Here is a 20,000-nt window from a genome sequence, read left to right on the forward strand (position 1 = left end):
CGTGTTAATGTCCCTTATATAATAAAGACCAGGTACATGTGTGTGCATATATATATATATATATATATATATATATATATATATATATATATATATATATATATATATATATATATATATATATATATATATATAATTGTCCGAGTTAATCTCCCTTTATAGTAAAAAGCAAGTATCTGCATTATATATATATATATATATATATATATATATATATATATATATATATATATATATATATATATATATATATATATATATAATATACATGTGTGTGTGTCTGTGTGTGTGTATTCCGATCAGTATGGGAGAGGGTTGTCACAACCTGGTGAGAGGGGCTACTCTTTGAGGTACACTCGGAAACCAAACTCCCACAAATTGCCAAACCAGCGGGTTGTAGGTAGAAAAGGGGGAAGGGTGGAAACAATTAAATGTGTGCGCGTGTGTGTGTGTGTGTGCACAGTGTATGTGTATATCTAAATATTTAGACGTCACTTTTAACGGCTCGGGTACACTAGTCTAATTTTTTCTAACAATTTCATGTAAGAATTTTACATGAAAAACAGTGACCCTCCATAAATATAACTGATTTTTGCAACAATGACCCGTGTGTTCGGCTTTGCAAATGAGCATTTTCAATTTCAATCGAGATATTTTAGATAAAACAAAGCAAATCTCCACGCCAAAATCACCACTTCTCTTTGCAACAACTGCTTTTAAAATTCACAACGGAGAATGCTTGTCTCGCATAAATTCCAGAAACAACCTAATGGTAGAGTGACAAAGGAAAATGATTATTCCTCTGGCTTGCACAATTTCATCGGGCGTTCATGGCTGTTAGTTTTAGAGGTGGTTGACATTAGATTTATAATTCCACTTCTAATAGTTTGGTTTAATATAATGACAAATATATAAAAAGAATCTGGTGAAGATTATTCCTACATTTAATGGTTTTCAGTGGTATGATAAACATCTCTAATGAATTTATGAAATATGACGAAGATGAAAAAGGAAGATTGTGAATTGCCATAATAAAAAAAAAAAATAACATTAATAACGATATGCTTCCAACAGCTATTATTCTTTAGTTGAAAATATCCAACTTTACCACTGACTGATTTTTGAGTAACTAACCATTGTTCTCTACTTTTGGGTAGCACCATAGCCTTTGTAACATGGTTTTCCACTGTCTCTTGGGTTAGAGTTCTCTTGCTTGAGGGTGCACTCGGGAACGCTATTCTGTCTAATTTATCTTCCTCTTGTTTTGTTACAGTTTTTATAATTCATTTAGGATATATTTGTTTTAATGTTACTTTTCTTAAAATATTCTAATTTTTTCATGTTTCCTTTCCTCGCTTGGCTATTTTTCCTTTTGGGGCCCCTGGCCTTATAGCAGCCTGCTTTTCTAACTATGGCTGTAGCTTAGCCATTAATAATAATAATAATAATAATAATAATAATAATAATAATAATAATAATAATAATAATAATAATAATAATAATAATATCTTTCAGCTTCACAAATTTACTTCTTCAAATTTTCTATCCTAAACCAATAAAACGTTATCATTATTTTGGTCGCAATAAGGAAGTTCTTAGCATTAGCGCACAGAGGAAAACAATAGTTATCTATCTACACATGACATTTTGACTCTTCGCTTTTGTTATGCCTTTAATAATCTTGAAGCAGCATTTACTTTCCTCTCCGATGTCACCTCCTGTTTATGGTGGTATTAAACGGACGAGTAATCTATAGTTCTAGACACTTACTATCGTTTCCAGAGGCCGTGTAATAGTGTTTTTCCCAAATATCTAACAAACCGGCTTATGAATTTACATGAAACTACAGCAATGAATGTTTCAAACATTGGCCTAATTTTTGGTGGTACAATGAATTGACAGATGTGCTTAATTAACCCGTTGACTCTTAGAAAAAAGAGGAACTTCTTCCCTTCCTTCTGAGCATTTCGAAGAAGTGTTACTTATTCACGTAACTGTGACGCAGAGGTTCCCCCAACCCTCCTTCGGTGTTTACACCTATCCTAGTAAACCCCCCCCCCCCCCTTTCCTTCTTGCCTTCTTTCCTTCATTCCCATTGTTATTAGGCTACCGAGTAAATCCCTGTTAGGAAAGACTGTGTACTGCACATATAAAATGAGTCGGAAGAGCAATAAAATGTTGTATGGTGGTAGATAATGATTAGATGGTTAACACAAATTATCAAACATAATAAAAGAGTTTTAAAACAGGGGTGTGGAATCGCACTGAGAGATATTCTACTCGGACTCCTACAAATTTTAGATTTGCGGCTAAGAAATGAAATAAAATAAAAAAAGAATACAATAAAAACATCAGTAGAAATAGAAAACATTTTTTTCCTTGAGAGCGATGAAGAGTAAAATGTATGAATGGCCATTTCTTGTTTTTTTTTTTTCATCCCTCATAAATCTATGGTTTCCAGCAATTGGTGATAACATTATTCTGGAAAAGCAAAGCTAATGAATACTTTGATACGAGTATATCAGCTTGGCATGTAGACAATGTCAATGGATTTCTCAAAGTAAGGTTGATTGGTTCATTAATTGAAGTCTGGTATAATTCCAGTGACAAAGTCGCAATGATATTTGTCACATACTTTTTAAGTAACAAAAACAGGTACTGGTACTTATAACGTAAATAAATATATGAAACTGTAGGTTGAAATATAATAAATCTTATGTATGTATAACCACACACACACACTACACACACACACACACACACACATATATATATATATATATATATATATATATATATATATATATATATATATATATATATATATATATATATATATATATATATATATATATATATATATATATGTATGTATATATATATATATATATATATATATATATATATATATATATATATATATATATATATATATATATATATATATATATATATATAATTTCAAAATTTATCAAATGGCCGATGTCAATGCCCTTATATGAAACATCTTTTAGAAGTCTACTTTCTAAGGAATTCAAGCTACTCTCTCTGGTGAAATTGATATGATAAATTATATCAAACAATGCTCTCTGTCATTTTCTTCCTGGCAATTGATGTATCGAGTAACCTGTGTTGTATGGATGAATGAGTCCTACGGCTTAACCTAAAGAAAACTATATTTCTATTGCTTTACCAACATTTGCTTGAAGTGCAAAGTGTAGGGTTAGCATGGCTTCCTTTGTCTTCTGTCATAAGTCTCATTCTTGATCTTCAATGTAAGTGAGTGGGTAAGATATAAAACGTTAGTCTTGTGTTTAGGTAAAGTCTAAAGTCACGAATAACATTACCATGTATGCTGAACTTTAACTGACAAAGAATTTCGTATTGCTTAGGGTAGGTCATATGACAATTATCTATGGAGTTAAACAGGTGTTTAACAAATCGGGGGATGGAAGGTACAGGGGAAGAAACGTTATAACAACGTCACTGAGGGACGCCATCACTTTTGCGAATGTGTGGGTGGCTAAGACTGGCTTTAGCCTCATTTTCTTGAGTAAAAAAGTTAATGAAACGAAATTGGCAATGCACAGTATCTCCCAAAGTCAGGCCATTGTATGAAGCGCCCCCTGCTTTGATATCATGGAAATCCATCAGTTATTTTAGGAGTTATTTTAAAAAAAACACTATTACACGGCCTCTGGAAACGATAGTAGTCTCACCCTAGACGCAGTAATGTGTCATAAGGAGGAGTCGTTTTGCATTTTATACCGGCAGCAGAATTCCTAAAACACTCACTATATATATATATATATATATATATATATATATATATATATATATATATATATATATATATATATATATATATATATATATATATATATATATATATATATATATATATATATATATATACAAGCTTTTCAAAAAATACAGTTTGACTGTTCGGTTTGGTTATTTCTTTAATAATCTCCAAAGAGGGTTTACTTTCCAATATTACGATAATGACGTCCACTCCCGTTTATGGTGTCATCAAACGACCTTTTTGGGCTCAAGCCATGGCGTCCTGATGGAAGGTTCCTTTTTGGTAGCTTCCTTGGGTAAATAACTACTAAGATATTCCCAGAGAATTTAACCACAGGTTATCACAGAATTCTAACTTCTGGAGCGAGTATCCTAAAGGTTTCCATTTTAAGACATCGTATATCAACAGGGGACGCATGTATTAACGCGCCACATAGCTATCTACACCCCGAACAGAGTTAACATTTCGGTGTGTAAGGGCGGAGAATAGCTGGGAGCCGTTCCACAGCTAATCTCGTCTGTGGCTACTTTTGGTACTCGAGACGTAAACAAACGGGCGCCATTGCTAAATGACGTCACGTCCGTCCTCATCCTTCTGCTAGTAGCTCGCCTATCTTAGACGGATTTTCCCTACGCTCTTTTCATCTCACTGCATCTTCGCCATGTCGCTACCTTCGGCCTCGCCTTCTTCTGGAAAGTTGAGTACAAGGTTCCAGTATTGTTTAGTTAAGCTCTGACCGTAAAGTAAATTTTACTTTTCGAGATATTTGATGTTTTGTGGCAGAGCTGTGCCTCAACCGGACCCGCCATTTTATGGCGTCGTTGTTGTTCTGCATGCCTTATTTAGTTAGCCTCAACAACGCTTCCAGCCTTATTAACTAATCGATACTATTAGTTTATTTAGTCTTCATAGCTAGGAACTTTTATATCGTGTTTTGACGCTTTTTTATCGGTTATCGACTGACCCCATACCAGTTGGCTACTATAGCCCCCAGGCCAGAGCGCCTATATCAGTGTTCATGCATGATATTTATCAGTGATCCTAGGCTTAATTATGAAGATAGTGGCATTATTTTACAATACTATTGACTGTGATGCAAGTGTTTTCGCCTTCAGGGACCATATAAGGGACAGGTTAGATAGTGTGTCTTTCTAACCTAACCTACATGTAGGACCCCTATATGCTTCCTTCATCTCCTGCCTTAGGGCATCCCCTCTGTGTAGCCTTGCTCCCCCTACCACTTAAGGGGATCAAGCTCATATCAGAGTATATTTCGAATTATCGCCTCTCTGTCCTCCCTAAGGGAATGATCCCCCCTTAGGGTTGCGTCCGAGAGTGAGGAACAGCTAGTCCTTCCTCTATTGCTGGGGCTAGGTCTCCGACTTTTCCTGCAATAGTGATATGTCTTCCATCCTTCCTAGTTCAGGACGTACATCCCTGCTCTAAGTTAGGTTTTGGAGGGGTAGTTCTGTTCCTTGCTGAAACGATACCTATGCACCATTTTCAGTCAAGCTGCCTAACCTTAGGCTAGGGAGTGTCCTCCCTTCCTCAGTGGCCGCTCTGGTACAGAACCCCCTCCATGGAAGACTCTTCTCTTCTCCCCTCCCCACTTATCTCTTGTATGGCCTAGCCTATGCTTAGGTTAGTTTATACCCATCTGTCCCCTGTCCTACAACTGCTCCTTAGGATGGAGTGATAGGGCTACCTTGAGCTTCTGTGTGCAGTCCGCTCTGGTACATATATCCTTCATATTGTCCTATGGGGTTAGCCACTGAATGTGTTCTGTATGCAGGGGTTCCCCCCCCCCCCCCCCGGCTCTTGGGTGTCCCCTAGCCCTCCCTTGGGCTACCTTAGCTCCCGGTCCTCTGCGGCCCCTGCTTCTGGGTGATAGAGTCAGCCTCTATCATGGGTACACCCACTTAGGGGGGATGTCTGGGGGTCCGTGGCCGGACCCCTACATCCCTCCTCCTGTCTCTTTCACTATCCGGGTGCCGGTCCCTTGCCGCCTCCACTGTCGGTTATACCCACCTCCTACCTTGGTGACTCATCCCTTACCCTCTCGGCCGCCAGTCCTCCGTGTGCCGGGGGACTGCCGCCTGCCGCCGGCTTCTAGCCGATGGCTCTTCCTCCTTCCTCATAGCTTGGTCGTCCGCTTGCCGGCCGGCCCCAGGAATGCCGGCATCCACTGCCGGCAGTCCAGTTCTGCTATAACCATCCTTGTTCCTGTCACCAAGCCGGCAACCTCCGGCTGCCGGAGCCGCCACTCCCTCCACCGGCGTGCCGCCGCTGTGCCGGCGGCCGCCACCCTGGTATTACTCTTGACTTCTATATTGTCTGTCCTAATGCCAGAAACTCTGCTGGAGTGGCCTCCGGCGTGCCGGAGGTCTGCCGGAACCTTCCGGAGGCGTCAAGGCGACTTGCACCCCCTTCTACTAGCTATCATCTGATATTGATAGCCCTACACTGCAACCAGATGACTTGTTTACGTAAATGGATCAGTATCTTATTACTGTTCTGTTGGTAATCCATGCTGTCTTCTCGCATATCACAGATTTCCAGCATGCTGCGTGTATTTTAGCGCTGCTGGTTGCCGGAAGCCGTTACCCTATGGGATCTTTTAGTCCCCTAATTGGAACTGAGTGGCCTCAGTCCCAACCTTATATCCTTGACAATTCCCATAGAATTCTATCTGCCCTACAGACTTATACTTGAATTCTATCCTGTGCCTTCGGTCACCTCGGATTGTCCAAGGATTAAGGTTACGGTGACCAGCCGGTCGAGATGCACGGAGTATGTTCCTATCCTATCTCAACCCTACCTCTGTGCATCACACCCTTTATCAAGTTAAAATTAATGATTAATATTAACTTAGTTTAAGAGTCATTCCTATAACCCCCCCCATACTCATTTTCTCTTTCTTTTACAGGAGGAGCAGATGAAGTGTGATTACGACTTCTGCGCTGTGAAACGCCCGCACTTCTACGGGCATACGGCGTGTAGGACCCACACCCCTTTTGCCAACAAGAAAGGGGATTTGAAGTTCTGGGACCCACAGAACTGTATGGTCTGCCAGGATCGCCTAGTCGATGCCTTTCATAATCCTCCCTCAGCAGAGGTCAGGGACACTTCTCGGGATAAGCTACGCAAGTGGGTGCATGGCTTCCAGAAGAACGCCACTGGACCATACCTGGCCACTGAAGAAATGAGGTCCCTTCTGTTCCCAAAGGCCTCCCCCGATTCTGTGGTGCCCAAAGAATTGATCCCCACTGTCCAGATTACGGTGGAACCAGACGTAGTCATGGCCCAGTCCATGCACGAGTGCCACCTGGATTCCGAGAACGACGAACACATGTCGGATATTTCGGAGGGCACGGAGAAGACCCTTATGGCCCAAGGTGCGGAAGATGAAGAGGACCAGGTGGAATACGCCGAGTCGGAGCAAGAGGTCGCTCCTCCTTCCATCACCGCCCCCACTCCTACACCGACGGAAGTGTCTCTCCCATCTACCTCCGCTACCCCGGAACCCATTCCATCCGCCCAAGAAATGTTCCGGATGATCAAAGCCATTATGGACGACAGGCTGAAAGAAACTCATGAGTTCATCAGGTCCATGAAGGGATCCAAAGAACCGAAGAAGATCTCGGTTAAGGATCTCCCTGCATGCTCACATGCCAACCCCTGGAGGTATGCAGAGCATATGGTTATCGCGACCGGCAGGATCTTTGTCAGCGATAAGATCGGCACGGTCCCCCTGGAAGATGTGGAATTCTTCCCAAACTTTGAGGCTTACCCGGACTGTTACGTCCGGCTTCGTTCTGAACCCAAGGAGGAGATAGCCTATATATATATATATATATATATATATATATATATATATATATATATATATATATATATATATATATATATATATATATATATATATATATATATATATATATATATATATACAGCGAGAGAGAGAGAGAGAGAGAGAGAGAGAGAGAGAGAGAGAGAGAGAGAGAGAGAGAGAGGAGAGAGAGAGAGAGAGAGAGAGAGAGAGATATTTACTTGTGCATTTCTAGGGTTGCAAATAAGTTGTATGATAACAACTACCTTTATCTGAATGTCATCTATACTTTTGTAAATGAATAACTAAAGGCTATAAGCGAAATACCCTTGTGAATTCTCCATATTTTCATTTGATGTACGAATGCTCAGCAAAAGAGTCTTTTTAGTATCCTAAGTGCTTAAACAGTTAACAAGGAGAGGAAATCTCCAATTATCATATGTCAAAGCATATCTCATTGAAAGGCAGGAAAACTTCCATCACAAATCCTTACGATCAAATTTACTCAACATCTTATCGAGAGTTCCATTTTGGCTCTATCGGCTATAATTCCTCCTTCGTGACTGGGTCACGCCAACTATTTAAAATTCATCGGTTTAAAGTTTTAAACTCCAATCATTTAGATAACGTATGATATTAAAACATTCTCAAAGATGACCATCATTCAAAACACTGTATTTGCATGAATTATTGTAAAATATTTTAGTAAAATACATTCAATCGGGGAACTGACAAGTATACTTTCAATTGTTATTTCGCCATTAATACATTATTGAAACATTATTTTTTTGTGCAAGATTTATGAACTTTTGTATTATGCTAAAACTAAACAAATTATCCTGTTTTTCATGATAGATTACTAAAACATTTTCTTGAATATTCCAAAGACCAATGAATAAATTGCAATATGCCAAAGTTCTGCTTAACGAGAAAATATTGCGAATTGAAATTCAGACGAACGGGATCAATAGCAGAAATACCTCTTATATACTGTGGATACCATGTGGTTTTTCCCCCTCAGTAGTTTCCACATGGGCTCCCAGGCGTAGGACCTAAATGATTAATTCCTGTGCAACATATCGTATTTTATTCCAAAACCAGAATAGGAAATGTCACTGTTGTAAATCTACGTGCGTTCGAATATATATATCTTTTCAGATTGAGTCTCATGGAGAGAGAGAGAGAGAGAGAGAGAGAGAGAGTAGTAGGTTAATAGTAACAGTAATGCAGTGATTTTAGTCGAGAGTAATAGTAGTGTGAGTAGCAGGCTAATAGTAACAGTAGTGGAGTAATTTTAGTCGTTGTCGTAGCAGCAATAGTAATGGTAGTAGTAATAACAGTATTTTTATAACTGTAATATCTCTCTCTCTCTCTCTCTCTCTCTCTCTCTCTCTCTCTCTCTCTCTCTCTCTCTCTCTCTCTTACAACAGTTATAAAACCTGCCAAGTTGAGAGAAAAAGCGGCCACCATTTACATTGATTTAGCAGAGGAAAAAATACATGTATTGTTCATACACGTTTGACATAATCCTCTCTTTATTATTATTATTATTATTATTATTATTATTATTATTATTATTATTATTATTATTATTATTATTTTCTATCACATAAAATAATCATTAAACAATCTCTTTCTGAACAAGTGAGAATTTCTGACTAAGAATTATGCTAAAAAAAGATAAAATTTCCAATTGTTTCATAAAAAGAAATAAATGGTCACCGATAGTCTCAGATAATTAACTGAACGAAAATCAAAACGTTTTTAATCATTTGTTCAAGGGCATCTATTCATCACATTATCTGCGACAGATAATTATTGTAAGGGATAATCGCCTTCACGTGAGAGAGAGAGAGAGAGAGAGAGAGAGAGAGAGAGAGAGAGAGAGAGAGAATATTAGGAAGTAATAGATTTGCTTAACATCTTACCTTGTATAAGTGGGAATGATATACAAACATATATATATATATATATATATATATATATATATATATATATATATATATATATATGTATATATACATATATATATATATATATATATATATATATATATATATATATATATATATATATATATATATATATATATATATATATATATATATATATATATTATATGCATACATACACACACACACACACATATATATATATATATATATATATATATATATATATATATATATATATATATATATATATATATATATATATATATATATATATATATATATATATATATATATAATGTGTGTGTGTGTGTTTTGTGAGTATGATTAAGTACACAAGAAGGATGGATTATAACAAAATGGCTTCCTTGCTTGATATTCTTAAGTCAAATTTAGATTATTATCCCAGCACCGAGAGATGAAAAATATTCTCAAGTCTTTAGTGATGACAACTTTGAAGAGCTTCCATTAAAAAAAAGGGAAAATTTTCTCGTTAAAAAATATGGAAGTTAAATGATTATCATAAATTCTATATAAATTAAAATTCTATAAATTTTCTTCGTTGGAATACCCGTAAGTATTAAAAACTAATTTTATTCAATGAATAACTCGGCCAATAAGATGCCTTGGTTACATGTATGAAGCTAATTTCTTCTACGATTCTTGTAACTTTAAAAAGTGGGGTGTAGTTTAACTAATTTCATATCAAAGCTACTCCAGGATTATAATAAAACATGTTGTAGATGGCAATAAGACATTTAAAGATATCAACATTAAATTTATGAAATTGAAGATTACCACATTTCGAAATAAAAAATAAATAAATTGCAAAGTAGACATTCATGGTGGGGTAATTACTACGGATCATAGCGATGTAAATAATAAAAGAAGAGCAGAAAAGGATAAGAAAAAGAATCTTAGAGGAAGTAGTACCAGCATGTTGGAAAAGACGCGAAAATTAGCCTTGCATTTCGAGCGAGAAAATAAAAGTTGTCTCATGCAAGAGAGACACAACCTGTTACAACGACTCTTTCCTTCTCCCGCATATCTCGCTGGATTCCATCTAAGTCTTGTTTGAAGAGGCCAACCTTAGCTGCAGTTAACTAACTCTCTCTCTCTCTCTCTCTCTCTCTCTCTCTCTCTCTCTCTCTCTCTCTCTCTCTCTCTCTCTCTCTCTCTCTCTCTCTCTCTCTTCTCACACATTGATATTTCTATTTGAGTCAGTGCCCAATTTTTCGTTGAGCTAATTTACTCCACTTATTCATATTGTAGTCTTGATTAGGCATGGGTTTGAGTCCTTGTCAAGGTGGTGAGCTTAACATGTCAAATTTTCATTATTGTAAGTCATTGACGAGGCAGAGATGATAGAATATCAATGGTGTATTTTGGCCTAATGTCTGAAAGTAAGAAAAAACTCCTATGAAATTATTGGAGACATATATTTGTGAATAGTAAGCACCTGCTTTTTTGTTTGAGCATATGTCCATGTCCGAATGTGTATGTGTGTGTGTGTGTGAGAGAGAGAGAGAGAGAGAGAGAGAGAGAGAGAGAGAGAGAGAGAGAGAGAGAGAGAGAGAGTTGGCAAGGGTGTGAGAAAAAGGAAATTAAGGATTAGAAGCAACCTTGATATTGCCAGTATAGAAGAGAATAGAATTTACCATAAAACGGTTTTACACGAGGAAAAGGAATATCTCTATTTTCTTTGTTATATAGCATGTCTGTCATATGCTCCTTACATCTCTCCAAACCTCATTAATACAGGATGATAAAACTCCATTTATTTCATTGGCTAATATGATATGGGTCTCATGCACATTTGTACAATATAATCTTGATTTTAAAGGTCAAACAAAAATAAAAATAACCTTAACTGCAGCTAAAGTTGGCCTCTTCAAACAAAACTTAGATGTGTGTATAGTGTATAAAACAACAACAAATGCAGCAGTTTGTAGTCCAATGCAGGACAAAAGTCTCAGACATGACCTCATTCATATCATCACCACGCTGGCCAGTGCAGATTGGTGATAATGGGAGACTTTAGTTTGATCGGCCACATCATACCAATTTAGTAAAAGTAGGCCTGACTAGTATCCATTTCAGACGCCATAATGCCTCGGTTTTTGCAAATATATTTAAAATGAACTGTCAGATTATTATAATAAATAGGCACTTTATTTGAGACCCATCCACCAAGGATTTATGATGCTGCAGTATGCTGCCATGTGTTTTTAATGAAAGGATATCATCTTGGCTTTTACGGCGAAGCTGTAAGGGGAGAGCAGAGAATCGGACAGACTCACCAAAAGTATGACGTCACGTACCAATGACGTATAAATACATGCATATTTTCTTCCTTCGCTTCTAACCCCCCCCCCCTCTCTCTCTCTCTCTCTCTCTCTCTCTCTCTCTCTCTCTCTCTCTCTCTCTCTCTCTCTCTCTCTCTCTCATTGCTTGTGTGTGCACGCTTTCTCATACGTATTTAAATGTGCACGCTTTTATGTGGACGCGTTTATAGACGGTAATAAATGTTCATTTACACGAACCTATTTGACATATTTCCACCGAAGCAGATTCTTTGGCGCGTATGAGTCATTCATAAAAATACATAGCTTTCGTATCTATACTATATGTGAAAAAAAAAAATGGAATCATATCTATTCCCACAGAACGGTGTTGTAAAAGATATAAAACTTTTATGATCGCAATCTATTCTTGATATATATCTTATAAAGCTTCTACAGAAAGAAATGGGTGCTACTATAGCGTGAGGTCTACCACACTATAGCGTGAGGTCTACCTCCCGTTAGCACTATAGCGTGAGGTCTACCGCTGAATTATTCGTCCCTCATAGATAAGACACATTTCATACATTTGTTTAAGCAATAAACACTCAATTTAAACATATTTTAGAAATGTCTTAAAATGATAATGGGAATTTTAATTACATTGAAAAAAAAAATAATAAAGGTAAAAATAAACATGTTATATATTTCCATATTCATTCTAGCGATACAAAATAATAAACACTTAATTTAAACATATTTTAGAAATGACTTAAATAGATATTTGGATTTCTAATTACATTAAAAAAAGGGAATAAAGGTAAAAATAAACATGTTATCGGTCTACTGCTAAATTATTCGTCCCTCATAGATAAAACACATTTCATACATTTGTTTAAGCAATAAACACTTGATTTAAACATATCTTAGAAATGACTTAAATAGATAATTGGATTTCTAATTACATTAAAAAAGGAATAAAGGTAAAAATAAACATGTTATCATATATTTCCATACATTTATCCTAGCGGTACACACTTCGTACATCTTCTAAGAAAGACACAAATAGATCATTGGTTTTTTTTCTCATCACCTTCCAGCAAAAATAATCAAGATGAGACTGGAACAGCTGACGACCAACACCTCGCATTAATCTCTTCAGAATCATCGTTTTAGCGTCCAACCACGATCGCTCAATTGCCTGTGTGTGTGCTCCTGTCGCTGGATCCACATAATATTGCTGGTGGTTCACTGTAGAATGCTGGTACCCCATGGCATTGAGGTTGCGGAAGGTCCAAGCTTGTCGCGTGGTAGACCTCACCCTCCGCCTGGGTAGGCAACATATGGCGGTAGACCTCACGCTATAGTAGCACCAAGAAATGTTTCTCTTTAGAGATTTCTTCTCACTTTCCTCAGCATTATCTAGATAAATGTGAATTTATAAATTTTGAATGATAACTAAATCATTAAAGAAATGTCTGTCCTACTTATCAGACGATATTCAATATTCAAAATATTGTTTACAAATTCTGATAAATGTCATCTTGCATTAGATGTTACACCTAACATTTTTCAGGTCCTTCTTACCTAAACCAATCCTTTATTTTTGTTTAGTAATATCTTGTAAGACAAATCTATTCAAAGCCTCTCTTCTTTTCATAGATACTTTAATTTTTTTTTATCTATAATTTTTACTTTTCATACAAAAAGAAAGTATTGCGTTTTATGAAGTAAAATAACTTCTTTTACGGAATTTAGTCAACTTTGAGACCCATGAACTTTGAAAAAAGATTTAATTTTTTGAGATTTAATTTTTCTTTGCTTTAAAAAGAAAAATCCGTTTCATCCTCGATGGAAAGCGCCTTTAATCGAATTTAGCCAACTGTATATTTGTTACTTTGACTGCCATATTTACTCATAATTTTGAAACAAATCTCATTGGTTCTCATATGAATTTATATTGAATTTCATTAATATAATTGTATCCTTGCTAGGAGATATGAAACCGTAATGAAAATATATTTTTAGGAAAATCCTTGAATTTCATGTTACAGAATAAGATTGGCGTTTGTAATATCAAACGCTGGTAAAATGTTTCAAATGCTTTATATTTATTGTTTCTATGATTTCCCTGCCTAATAATTGCCAGACTGGGGTTCTAATCCTCCTCAAACACTTTAGTATTTGTAATTTCACTATCCTTGTGAGCTAAGGATCGGGGTTTTCTGGGAGCCTATAGGTCTACCCAAGGTATATAGAATAAGGGAGAGAGGTACAGTCACTTTAGTCGCGGGGGTAGTTGTGGGGTATTTCCGTGACGCTCCTGGAGGTCAGGGTGGGAGCGGTCAAGGGAACAACTGAACTTAAGTACCTTGGGTCGAAGGGATTAGGCCTGTCTGTAAATGTGTGTGATGTCCTTTTCACTCTGTTATCTTGTATACCTTTGGTGTTCTTTTGAATTCATATAAGTCACTGTAATGCACATACAAAATCGCGGATTGGTAATTTTGGATCTCTAATATATAATAGAAACCATAAATTAATATGCTTGATAGGGGTTGAAAAATATTCAATTAACATTTGACCTGGTATTTATTTACAAAGACTTATTTACAATTTTACAATACATTATTTGATAAACTAACATAAATATACATAGCTAACACATAATAGTAGCTGGCTTCATAATAGAAATGAGAAATATTTAGTAAAAGTAAAAAAGAAATAAATCTATGGCATTATTTAGTTAATTTATGAATCTTTTTCTTTTTTTGCCTACTTGATATAATTTGGGCATTCAGAACTCTCATCCTAAAAAACATCCGACATCTAACAAAAATCATTATTACTTTAAAAGGCAAGGATACACAATTTTCAATATGGCGTGCCTAGTCGTATAATACTCCATTTTCTGGTCTCAGTATATCTTCTCCATTGTATGCTTAAAAATTTTTCCATTACATTTAATTTTTCAAAAGCCTCAGTACTTGGTTCCATTAATTTATCATCATGTCGCTCTGCTGCACTAATACAGGTACCTTTCACGTTTTTAAGCTTACATCCTAAGAACTGATAATCTGGAAATTTAGATGCCACGTAACCTCCAACATATCGAAGGCCCTCTTCGTCTGCAACATTCTCTAAAGTTCCTTCATAAAATTCATTTTCAAAGTTTTCTGAATCTTCTGGCATCTTCTCATCTTCAGTAGAGGCAAACACCATTGCAGAAATCATAAGCTCTCTTTCAAGATCAGTTTCATTTGAATCATTATTTTCACAACTTTTCTCTTGACTGAACATTCCTTCCGACATATTTGAAGAATCGCACTCCTTCATCGAGTTAAAATTTTTCCAGTTATAGAGTTTCCTTTGCCAAGTAAATATGACCTTATTCTGTGTTTGACTTCAACTGGCGTAGGATGATCATAAGTTGCACCCATTTGTCTAAGACAGCCAAACATGTTTTCCAATCCATCTTGGTTAATCCTGGAAGTAATTATGTATGATACATCATATATACTTTTCAACATATCATGCAACCTTGGCAAGGATTTACATGACACAATAAGTCCCTTTTGGAACTGATAAATCTTATTACTTTTCAAAACTCGCATATTTTCAGCTGTACACTTCATATTGTCAAGGATTTTATTCTGTTCCGACAGTTGCATCCCATAGACATGACTAGATTTTTTCTGTCATAAGGTACCCTTGAATTAAACACATCAAACCAGGAGTCGGCAAGCTTTATAAAGTCCCTTGTACTTTCCAAGTACATGCTCTTCAAAAGTCCCTGACTTCCATAAAAATCTAAAGCTTTAGATGTTTTTTTCCGAAAGAAGCTGCACTGCTTTCCTCACTTTCATACGCTGTGTACCTGTTACATTTATGTGTTTCTCTGTTAAACGATATGTGGGTTTCGAATCACTTTTACTTCGGTTGACAATTTCCTTAACACATCCACTTAGAACAAAATTTCTATTTTGTAATTCAAAACCTGAATCAAGAAAATTGTTTATCACTAACTTGATTAAATGAGGAGCATCAGCGAATACATGAATTTCTCTTTCTGGTACAGAGGGGTTCTCAAATGAAGGATTTTCTGTTCCTATATTGAGACTGGTCCATAAACTGATATCAGTAGGACCCACGTCACACGCCATAGCCACTACAGGAAAACCGACAGACTCCACTTTTGTAATTACATCAAATAACAGTTCCTTGGTAACCTTGGTATCAAAATTATAATATGTTAGCTGTTTCCAAGGTTCTGTTATTCCTCTAATCATAATGCACTATACACGAGATTTAGGATCATAAAGTGTCTTTGATCCTTGGTCATAACACCAAATTTCAGAAACACCACACTCATCAAATGAAATTACACATAAACGACTATATTCTTTTATTTCTTTGCCATTTTCATTTAGTATTTCAAAAACTGTGTGCAAGATCCCCGGTTCAACAATGAGTTTTGATGCCCAACACCTTAGGGTACTTTCTGAGGGAAGAGGAATCTTGCACTGATCACGTAAATACCGATAACCTTTAGGACTGAAGTTTTTCAATGTTATTGCACGACTAATATCACTATCTGCCCAACGTTTCACATTTCTTCCACCCATAATGTTTTGCACCTGTGAAGGAGAATTTTTTTTTTTCTAAAAACGCTCTGCAACATGATGCTTCATTTCTCATAATCTCTAAATCCTCCAACAAACGTAACCTTTCTTTATCACATTGCTCTTTCTTTGTAAGGAGATCATTTCTTTCTTGAGTAACGCTGTTCAATTGACTCTGCGACTCTTCTAGTGTTGCTGTATGAAGCCTTTTTTCACTTTGAGGATAGTCTTCTCCACAGGAAACATTGTTGTAATCACGAACCTCATTTTGACAAGCTGATAAAATTTCTGCAATTAAACGTTTCCGATTTTCTCTTTTATCCTTTTCATTCGAGATGTAGCAGATACACTATCATCTGAAATGTAAAGAGAAAAACATTTTAATATCTATCTTTCTCTTACACACACACACACACACACACACACACACACATATATATATATATATATATATATACGTATATATATATATATATATACGTATATATATATATATATATATATGCATCAGTTGTCATAAGACTTTGTATTAATATGACCGTGACTAAGGTATGGAATATGCCAAGTTTTCCCTTTATAGTCTCTTTTTATTTACTATATATGTACACACAAACCCCCATATATAAACAGATAACAGCTGTTATGAGTGTAAATAGTATAACTAATTAAAGAAAGAAAAAAAAGGAAATAAGTTTTTCAAGTAATACTGAAAAATTGAAAAAGAAAGATTACCAACCTTGTGAATGAGGCATGTGAAGTGTTGGGATTGCATTGCTCTTCAGACGTCTGTATTTCATTGCTGGGGCTCGTGATCCAAGAAGTTCCTGTTGCAGGTCTCTCTTATATGCATTTTCTTCAAAATGTTTATTGCATATGCGATGAGTAGTAGGGTTAAAGTTGTCCTTTCTCTTACAACGATGAACCCATTTCCTTTTTGTTTCCTCATCACGAGGGAATCGGAAAAAGGATACCTCTTTTTTTCTACTATTTGAATAAGAACCAAATACGGCGCAGTTGTTTGGCATTATTTAAATAATAATAATCTAGATTATATAAATAATCAAAACAATGGTTTTATTCGAAGAATGACAACCTAAATCACTGCAGAGATGTCTGAAGTGACCTGTGATCGACATTTGAATGAAACGGTAGCTGGATGACTTCTCGCCCTGACATGACCTCCAGGCGACGCGGGTCTTGGGAGGGATAAGCCGCAACCCCCCACAAATGACTACCTGGTCACTCTATATACCTTGGGTCTACCTACTGAGTCATCAAGAGTCATTGGCTGGCTTTGCCTGGGCCAAGCTTGGGTGGAGAGGGGGTTGGACACTGATCATATGTAATATGGTCAGTCTCTATGGCATTGTCCTGCGTGATAGGGCAATGTCACTGTCCCTTGCCTTTGCCATTTATGAATGGTCTTTTAACATTTAAATACATATTTTGAAAACTTTTGCATGTTATATGGATTCTCTTTTTGTGTTAAATTTTTATCGGTAAGAAGTAACTTAAATAACTACTTGCAGTTACAGCTATCACTGCTCACTTTCGTAGATATAGTTTTCACATTCATATTATTGTCTAATTAAATCCCATAAATCTATATGTGCCTTAGATAGTTATTGCGTTATCGTTGTATGTATAATTTTTTGGATTAAAATAGCACAAGTTGTAATATGTAAGAAGTCATCTTTTATATACAGCATATACGTTATAGGGTGTATGTACTAATTGAACTTCTAAAGTCAGTTGCTTATTGCTTGGAATTTATAACCAATATATAGAAACGGAAAAAATAGTTAATCGTAGTCTAAATAAATCTCATAAGTTCGCTTGTGTTTAACTAATACCTGAACTTCATGGACGTAGTTATGCTTGTCGAAAGAGATGGTTTGAACGTGTAAAGTTTGTTACTAGAATCACTCACTTGTTTGGACACTTCTATTAAAAGGAAACAAACTTTCTTTTTTTACCCTAACGTTACTCAACTTCACTTTTAAATGAATGTATCACATGATATAGGTTGTCGTGTGTCAAACCTATGATAGAAATGGGCTTTTATAAAAGGTTTGATTTCTAGTAACGTAAACTGTCAATGTTAACAATATAAGTCACTGATTTTATAAGCTAAGGATATCTATTAAAGTAGGTTATGTACTTAGATCCCCTCTTCTCTCACATAAGAGATTCAAACCTACCTAGGAACTGCCCTGGACTACTTTCATAACAATTAATCCCATTACAGAAATATGGCATATAAATGAAAATTGCGTAGTTGGATATATTTCATATGATATACACTTCTTTAATAAGAGTAAAAAAGTAAAATAATATCCTGAACTAGCTATCTGATCAATGAATATTAAAGGATTGACATTAAAACAACATTTACCACGTGTGGGATATGCAACCATTGTAAGAGAATGTGTGTGGCGTTCAATAATCGAAATCAATATTCTAAATTTATCAATTAATTTAACGATTTAATTCATTTTTATAGCTTTTGCTTCTGGACAAGAACATATTGGCCATTAATATTTGGGAAACAAATTGCTGATATTAATCTTCATAACTCAAGTTTGCGTGAGTAGAATGTACTTGTGAAATCCTTCAACAGGAAGCTGCATCTCTCGTCGTAAACCTCTCTAATTCAGGAGTATACGAAATAATTACAGTTTAAGTTAATATTTTCTCATGTATTTACAAGGACTTTGGTTGACACCTTTCTACACTAATAATAATAATAATAATAATAATAATAATAATAATAATAATAATAATAATAATAATAATAATAATAATAAAAGCGTAAATGCCTGGCATCATTTATTCCAGGATTTCTTCCGTTTTACAAACGGATATATTGACGTGGAGTGATATTACGGTCACCAATCCGTAAAAAAAGGGTAATACAGTAAGGTAAAATTACGGTTGCCAAATTTTTTACTGAAATGCGGCTGAGAATAGAATATTTTTACAGAGAATTTCCGATTAAAATTAAGTTTCTTTTTTTTTAACAGTATACATACTTTCGAGCAAAATTGGATGGACGCAATCGCATACCTATCGTCAAGGAAACAATGTTTTGACAAACAGTGGCTTCCTCCCATCTAGTAATTCGATGGATCCATGTTTGGGCTGCACCGTAACTGGTTGTGCCATCTGGCAATCGTACCCTGATAGTCCTCGTTCGGATATAATGTCGAGGTCATCTGTGGTCCGAATGGGAACATCGTCAATCATGAAGGGATAAGGTATTCTCGTCCCTCTGTCTGGATATCTACTGTGAACACTTAACTTCTATTTCAGTTTTACTTTTGTAATTTTACAGATTCAGTTTGGAGAAAAAACAAATCTCTGGACTTAAGTTTTGGTACAGATGGTTTGATATAATTTCAGACTGCCTCTGATTTTAATTCTTGTCTATATATATTCTCACTTTTATATTATATACTTCCCTACTTGGAAAGTATATACACTCCACTGAATGTCGTACAGAATCTTTCC

This window comes from Palaemon carinicauda, chromosome 11 (assembly GCF_036898095.1).
Source record: "Palaemon carinicauda isolate YSFRI2023 chromosome 11, ASM3689809v2, whole genome shotgun sequence".
NCBI classification, from domain to species: domain Eukaryota; kingdom Metazoa; phylum Arthropoda; class Malacostraca; order Decapoda; family Palaemonidae; genus Palaemon; species Palaemon carinicauda.